This window comes from Prosopis cineraria, unplaced genomic scaffold (genome assembly GCF_029017545.1).
Source record: "Prosopis cineraria cultivar Desert tree isolate PC_DT_omini unplaced genomic scaffold, ASM2901754v1 PC1, whole genome shotgun sequence".
Classification (NCBI taxonomy): Eukaryota; Viridiplantae; Streptophyta; class Magnoliopsida; order Fabales; family Fabaceae; genus Prosopis; species Prosopis cineraria.
Window position 1 is genome coordinate 45,402,176 of NW_026555332.1, and position 7,431 is coordinate 45,409,606.

Consider the following 7,431-nt stretch of genomic DNA (forward strand, 5'->3'; position numbering starts at 1 on the left):
ATTAATTGAATTTTCATGCAACACGCTGTGGTGCATGGCGCCTGAGTCAAGGCTTGTGGCACAGAGAGCAACAGACCGCGGTGTAATGTGCATGAGCCACGACACATTGCCCTGTATCACAGCACATGTTTTGTTTTTCAACCATTTTTGACTTCTTTCACTTTTTTATGGTATCTCATGCTTCCGTACTTATTTTTACTTTGGCATGATGGATTTTGATTGATTTAAACTCATTTTTATTTAAAAAATTTGGGATTCCTTACTTTTGAATTAAACCTTGGTAATTATCTTTTTGAGTTAAGTCTCTGATTACCAGGAGCTATATTGGTTAATTATGTTTAGTGAGAATATTACAAAGCTCGACGATGAACTGGTTGCTACAAGTTACTTCATGCTCACTCTCTGACTCCATCAACTTGCAATTTAGGACTTTGCTTTAACCTTTAGGTTCGTCTAATTCTCTATCTCTCCCTAATTTTGGTTTGCATATGAAAAATAGGTGACTCCCCTGAATTGATGTCCTTCAATTTACATCTAAAAAGCTGTGTTGCTGGGTTATTATTCATGTGTCTGCAATTTGATGTGTTACTTCAATTTGATGTTATTATTGTCGTGGTTGCCGAGTTACTGTTGTGTTCTTTTATTTTTTATTTTAATTATATTATTCATACTTTATCTATAGTGTGTCATCATTTAATGCCAAGATTAATGAAACTAATAAGAAGTCAGTAAATGGGGATAGTAAAATATAATTAACTCCCTCCAATTTTACTACATCTAGCCAAAAACCACCTAAGAAAGCTAAAATTTATACCTCAAATGTTTGTAAGTTTTTTTTTAAAGTGGTTGATAAAGAGGAGGCAATAAAGGCATTGTGTAATGGTTGTGGCACTTTATTGGCATGTGGTTGAAATCATGACACTTTACATCTAAATTATCATATTAAATAATGCGTAGCTCTTCCAAAGTTTCATAATATATGCTTGATGATGTTGGATAATGAAGGCAATGTTAGATATAGACAAATCAATAATCCGTGTATATGGAAATTGTTGGGGACATTGATTATTGAACATGATTTGTCATTTTCCTTTATTGAATTTTCTCTTTTTAGACAAGTCAATAATTTGCATATATGTTATTTGATACACATTATCTTATTGATGTTGGTTTATAATTCTTTGTTTGATATGTTTTGTTTTATTTCATAAATATGGGATTTTCATAATTTTAAGAGTATGTAAGTTTTTTCTATTAAAAAATCTAAAATAGACTATCATTTAGAAGAAGCTTCCTGTAATAGCCAAGAAAAAAAAATAATAATTATAATAATAATAATAATAATAATAATAATAATAATAATAATATAAGTATATATATTATAAGTTGGTGTTTAATAGTAGTTATATTAATTGAAAATATGTGTAGTAAGGAGAAGTGTTGGTTCAGTGGAGGCGATATTGGTCCTGTAAATATCAAGTCTCAAGTTCGAACCAATACTAGGGAGAAGTTTTTATTTCTTTTATCTATATGAAATTACCATTCTACCCTCATTCTTATTTGATAAATTCTCTTTCATTCTTCTTATCCGGTCGGTACACATACAGAGAGAGAGAGAGAGAGAGAGACTGTTCAATATTATTCTCCAACCTTCTACCATAACCTGACTATCTCTCCCCTCTTTACTTTTAGCTATCATCGGCAACGAAGAAGGCTCACCACTACTCAGTGACATTTAGACGCTCCTTCACGCATGCAGACTCTATTTTTTTCTCTTTTCCAGTCTGTTGCTTCCCTGTGCTGTTCACATTCAAGTGGCAGTTGGAGTGAAGGACCAAGTCGTTAGAGCTAGAGGATTATACTCGTAAGTTCTTCCTTTCCCAACTCAACCATGAGCTTCGTGTGTTGCTTACTAGTCCGTGCTCCTTGTTTTTTTTTTTTTCCTCTTTGCTGTGCCATCTGCGTCGTTCTGAGCCAAGAAAGCATAAAGCATCGGAATTGGGGTGAGGCTATGGTGAGCTAATATTGGTACTGTCAAGTCAAGCTTCCTTCCTCTACTGTGCCTGGTGACAGTGTTGTTTGTCTTCTCCCCTATTCAGCCATAAACCCAACATCCCTGTTTTCTTTTCTCTAGGTCTGTGGCGTTAATAGGGTGAGGGATTTTCAAGTTTCAATCCTTGTATCATTAATTTTGCTGGGTTGTGAACATAGGCTTCTGTTGCTATGCGTGAGAATATAAGTATTGTATGTATACGTGAAAATGCAGAGGATAGTGTGTGTGTGTATTGCTATTACCGCTCGGTTATATGCAGTCATGGAAACTTCAAATTTTTCTGCTGTCGCCTATATTGTTACGTAGAAAGGAGAAGACAAAAATTTAAGCAAGAAACCCATCTGAACTTAGTGACAACATATGATAAATGTGGGTTGGGGGTTGAAATTTTATATATTCATCCTTCCTTATGATTACATGTGCATACATAGAGAGGAGTGTTTTAAATTAAATGGATATTATAGTTGATTAAGGAAAGTGATTGAATTAGTGATAATACTTGGATCAATTTTAAATTATAAATTTGGCTTTAAATTTTAGATGAGGATGGTTAATTTGGAATTGTTTCTAAAGATTAGGAATCTATGAAATTATTTTTATCTTGATAGACGGTGAGGAAGAATGGGACCCTGATCATAATTAAAAGAAAGGATATCCTTAAAAATTTAAAGTTATGATGAGTAAGTGACCATTTAATTTAATTTATTTTTATTTTTAATAGTCTTTTTCTTGAAATATTTTATTCTTATGAATTACATTAATTTTGAAAATTATGAAATACCAATGAAGGATAAATAAGTTAGGATATGTGCATTTATTGATTCTTGAAAATATATTTCTAAAATGGATGAAAGCATTTATGTATGGTTGTTAAACTTTGAAATTTATTGGATACTTAATTAATGCAAGTTTATGATTTTGACAAATATTAAGATTTGAAACAGTTCATGCAAGTTTGGTGGTAAGAATAATAATTTATTTTAATGATAATTATTTTTCTCGCATGTTTGAAGTGTGATTTTAAGATAACTCAAAATAGAATATTGTTGCTAACGGCAGTTCCGTTAGCCCGTGGCACACTGTGGTTAAACACTAGCTAGTTTGTTTCGTAAGTTTTATTCTCATATTTGGTATTCGTGGGCTTTATACCCACGTTTGATTCCGTGGCTTGAGATGCGTTTGGTTACTTACCCTCGTGGATTATGTATCCACGTTTGTTTCATAGCCTCGGCTGTATTTGGTTACTTACCCTCGTGGACTGGTGTGTCCACGTTTATTTTCGTGGCATAAACTATGTTTGATTATTTAACTTCGTGGATTGAGTGTTCACGTTTGTAACCTACTCCATTGAGTTCTCAAAATGTTAAATGTTGATTAACAGGTGTTTTCGAAATTTACATAATTTTGACTAGCAATTTGTATCACTTTGAGTTATATGTGAACAGATTGTTTTCTTTAGGCATGATAACATAAATTGTTTTCAATTGACTCTTATTTTACAAATATGGTTATGACTTACATGCTTATAAATTCTGGTGGAATTACTTTTAATTATCTGACACCATTATTAGAGATTGTCAATTTAAATTTTAAGAATTTTACTATGGGAATGCTATTCACTGAAAAAATTATTTGGCCTCGGATTTGTTAGCTGACGCTGATCCCACCATCGACCTCAAAAAGGGCAGAATAGTTACAATGGGTGAAAGTTTTGGATTGGTATTGTTTCTTTTAATGTAAATATATAGCTTGTATGTCTTTTTCATTTAAAGGAAAGATTAGATGCTCCACATAAATTGTTGATGGATTTTGTTTTGCATTGTATATTGGTTGCTGGTTGGAAGGAGTTACGCTCCTGATTTATACTGTTATCTGTAAAAAAATTTGTTGTAGAATTTTCGGAAGATCCTAGTTACAGGGGAGGTTCTGTCGAAATTTCTACAAAAACGTCGACATTTTCTTATGATAATGAGTTTAACGGAATTGTTTTAATTCTAATGTAATTTGAATAAATTTTGTTCTTTTCTTTTGTAAAATGGAATAAGTGTTCATCTTGGGCTTACGGGAATGTGTGAGTGGTTCACACCGTGCCGGTCACCCTCTATTTATGGGGTGTGACACTTCCCTTAATGGTTACCAGTTTCTAAAGTTCGATGTGTTACAGTGGTGAAAGACTAATCAATAATGATTTCCCAATCTTTCAAGGATAGTATGCGATATTTTAAGTATTTTCGATCACTACAATAGCTAGTTAATTGACTTTTAGCATAAGCTCTCATGTTTTGACAAAGTATTATTCTAACCTCCTTCTAGACAATATGCAAGCTTTAATTTGTATCTGTAATTAGTTGCATGGTTTTATGCCACCGTTATATGATAATTGTATATTTTATCTTATGATACATACATACATACATACATACATACATATATTTATTTGATAATGGCATACTTTGGTTAATATTTATTATTAGTGAAGAAGAAGTGGTGAGGGAGTATATTGCCATTGAACATCCTCCACTTTTATCAAATGGACCTATCTTTAAGAGTTCTAATATTTTATTTATAGATGATAATTATAATTTAAATTTAGATTGATGAATATTTGAATTAATTTAGTCTTTTAAATATGTGGTGTTTAAGTTCTTGAACATTATGAGTATCTTGATTTGTTTTATTTTGGATTTTAAAATATTTTTAATTAATTTATGATGTTTAATTTTATTTTAATTTTTTTAAAATAAGGCTTATGGGCTTGACTCTAAACCTTTTGAATAGGGTCAAGCTTAAAAAAATGGCCAAAAAATGAAAAACTGAGCTCATGGGCTAAGCTTGCCTGCTTCCCAGCTCTAACCTTAACTCTTATTTGTTTGGTTAGAAGAGAAACTTGGTGAGTATAATCTTTAAAAAATGGAGAGGTGGTGTTGATTGATTTTAATTAACTCTACTTACTTTTTTAATTTATATATTCTCATTATCAAAATTTTATAACCCTGCATATCTATATTCTTAGAAATTGAATTTGTTAAATCCCCCTCAAACCAAGCATCAAGATGGGGCTAGAATGTAACACCCTTAAAAATATAAATTGATTTTTTTCAAATTATTAAAAACCATTATCGTGGTAGAAAATTTTCTTACCATGATACATCCAAGACATAACACAAGTCTTAAAATATCCAAAAAGACAATTAAAATCATGAGGGACAGACATAATCCTCATGGCATGATATTCAAATCAGATCATACATCAAGAGGGACAGACATAATCCTCTTGGTCATATAAATACTTTTAATAAAAAGGATTAGAGTTTACATGCTTCACAAAGAAGATATGTCCTAAGTTGGCACAAGATACATTGTATAATCCAAAATAAGATGCAACGTAAAAGATGGTGTCTCATACACCATAGTTACACCTCTGGTGCTTTCTCGACCGGACTCGCTCCTGTAAAAATATTAACCACGGGGAATGAGACTTAAAAGTCCCAGTGACCAAAAATTAATATGTGATGATGCATGCGGTTGTAACTAATCATGCGATTGCTAAATAGGCATATAAAATATTTAACCGAACAATATTTTCAAATAAACCGAACAAGTATTTAATTTGCATGACTGCACCTTATATCCTCCTTTCGCCATGCTCGGACGTCAAATCACCCGGTCAAAGGTGAGTTAGACCAAGTGACACGCCACTCATTGGGTCCAATGAGGGCTTACCACATGGTAATAATTAACTGAACAGAAATTCTCATTAACATCATACATTAAAATACCCTGACAAGTCGTGCATCATTCAAATATCCAAACAGAAATATATCCGAACAATAATATCTCATCATGATAAACAAAAATAAATTTTTTAACACACTTGGCAATAATTTCAAACAAGTATATACAGTATTTATTTTCAATAATTCATAATTTTTTCAAACAATAAAAACAACACATAACAATTCACAAACACACCCATCACAACACATTAATAATGGTTACCTTGTGTCTTGAATAACAAGTTCCCCTTCACAACTCCTCTTTCACCACTATCTTTGTCAACACAATCTACATAGTTATTTCATAATACTATATATTAACTTTATATTAAAATAAATAACTCTAATTTAAAGAGTTAGAAAGTTTTAGATCTATAATCCATATTAACACTAATTTAAGATTTATGCCTTATTTAACTTCTCAAATTCTTTTCTAAAATTCTCGTACCCTAATAAACTATTTTTAAGCCTTAAATCACCTTTCTATAACCTCAAAAATACCTATTCATACTTAAATAAATATTTAATAATCAGAGGTTCATCCCTACATCTCAGATTCTACATAAATTCAACCATATAAATCTAGATTTTAACTCAAAAATTTTTAAACATAAGTTTCAACTTAAGAAAATATTCTATAATATTTATTATATCCCTAAGAGCTTTAACCTATATTTTTAATCCATCATATCATCAGATTAACTATCTTATAAAAAAATTTTAATCAGAATATTTACTCTATCCTACAAAATAATCATATCACTAGAAAGCTAATATTATTTAGAAAATAACTATAAAATTAATTTTGTAATTAAATAAATTTTTAAATGCTAATTTAAACAGGAAAGTTAGAACATACTTGAAGAAAAAGAAAATAATCCCCCCTTGCGAGAAAAGGCCGAGCAACATGAGAGAAAAAGAGAAAAATAATATAAAAATGAGATTGTGGGTCCCAAAATTATATTAAAAAAAATTTATAGGTTTGAATTTAATTATTCAAACCTTTGAGCCATTACTTGTAATTTTCACAAATTACATATTGGGCCATTAGTTGCAATTTTCACAAATTATAAAAGTTTTTTTTTTTTTTTTTTCCTTTTGCTTTAGCCTGCGCCTCCGCGTCGCTCCTTTATACACGAGGAGCGTTTCTTTCTTCCCACATCTAATCGATGTGGGACTTCTACGGTCCCCCCTTTTTTTACTTTCTTTTCTTTTTTTTAACTCACACACACACATATTTTTTTATTCTAAATCTTAAAATTATATCTTAATAAAATATTTTTTATATAATTTTTAAACCTAAGTTTTAAATTCACAATTAAATTTCTAACCATATTATTATTTCTAAATAATCTCAAATAATATAAATTCCTATTATTAACTTAAATTTTATATTTTTTTATCTAAAAATTAGGATGTTACATAGAACAAATAAAATTGAGATTTTGAACCAAATTCAAGCATTTTTAGAGTCGGCCTTGAGAAAAATTTCAATTTTTTTTCAAAGTTTGGGGCCAAATTTTTTTGGGCAAAGCTTAATTTGGATTGCTCTAAGCTAAATACCCATTTTTTAATATGTAATATATGTTAAACATCTACTTC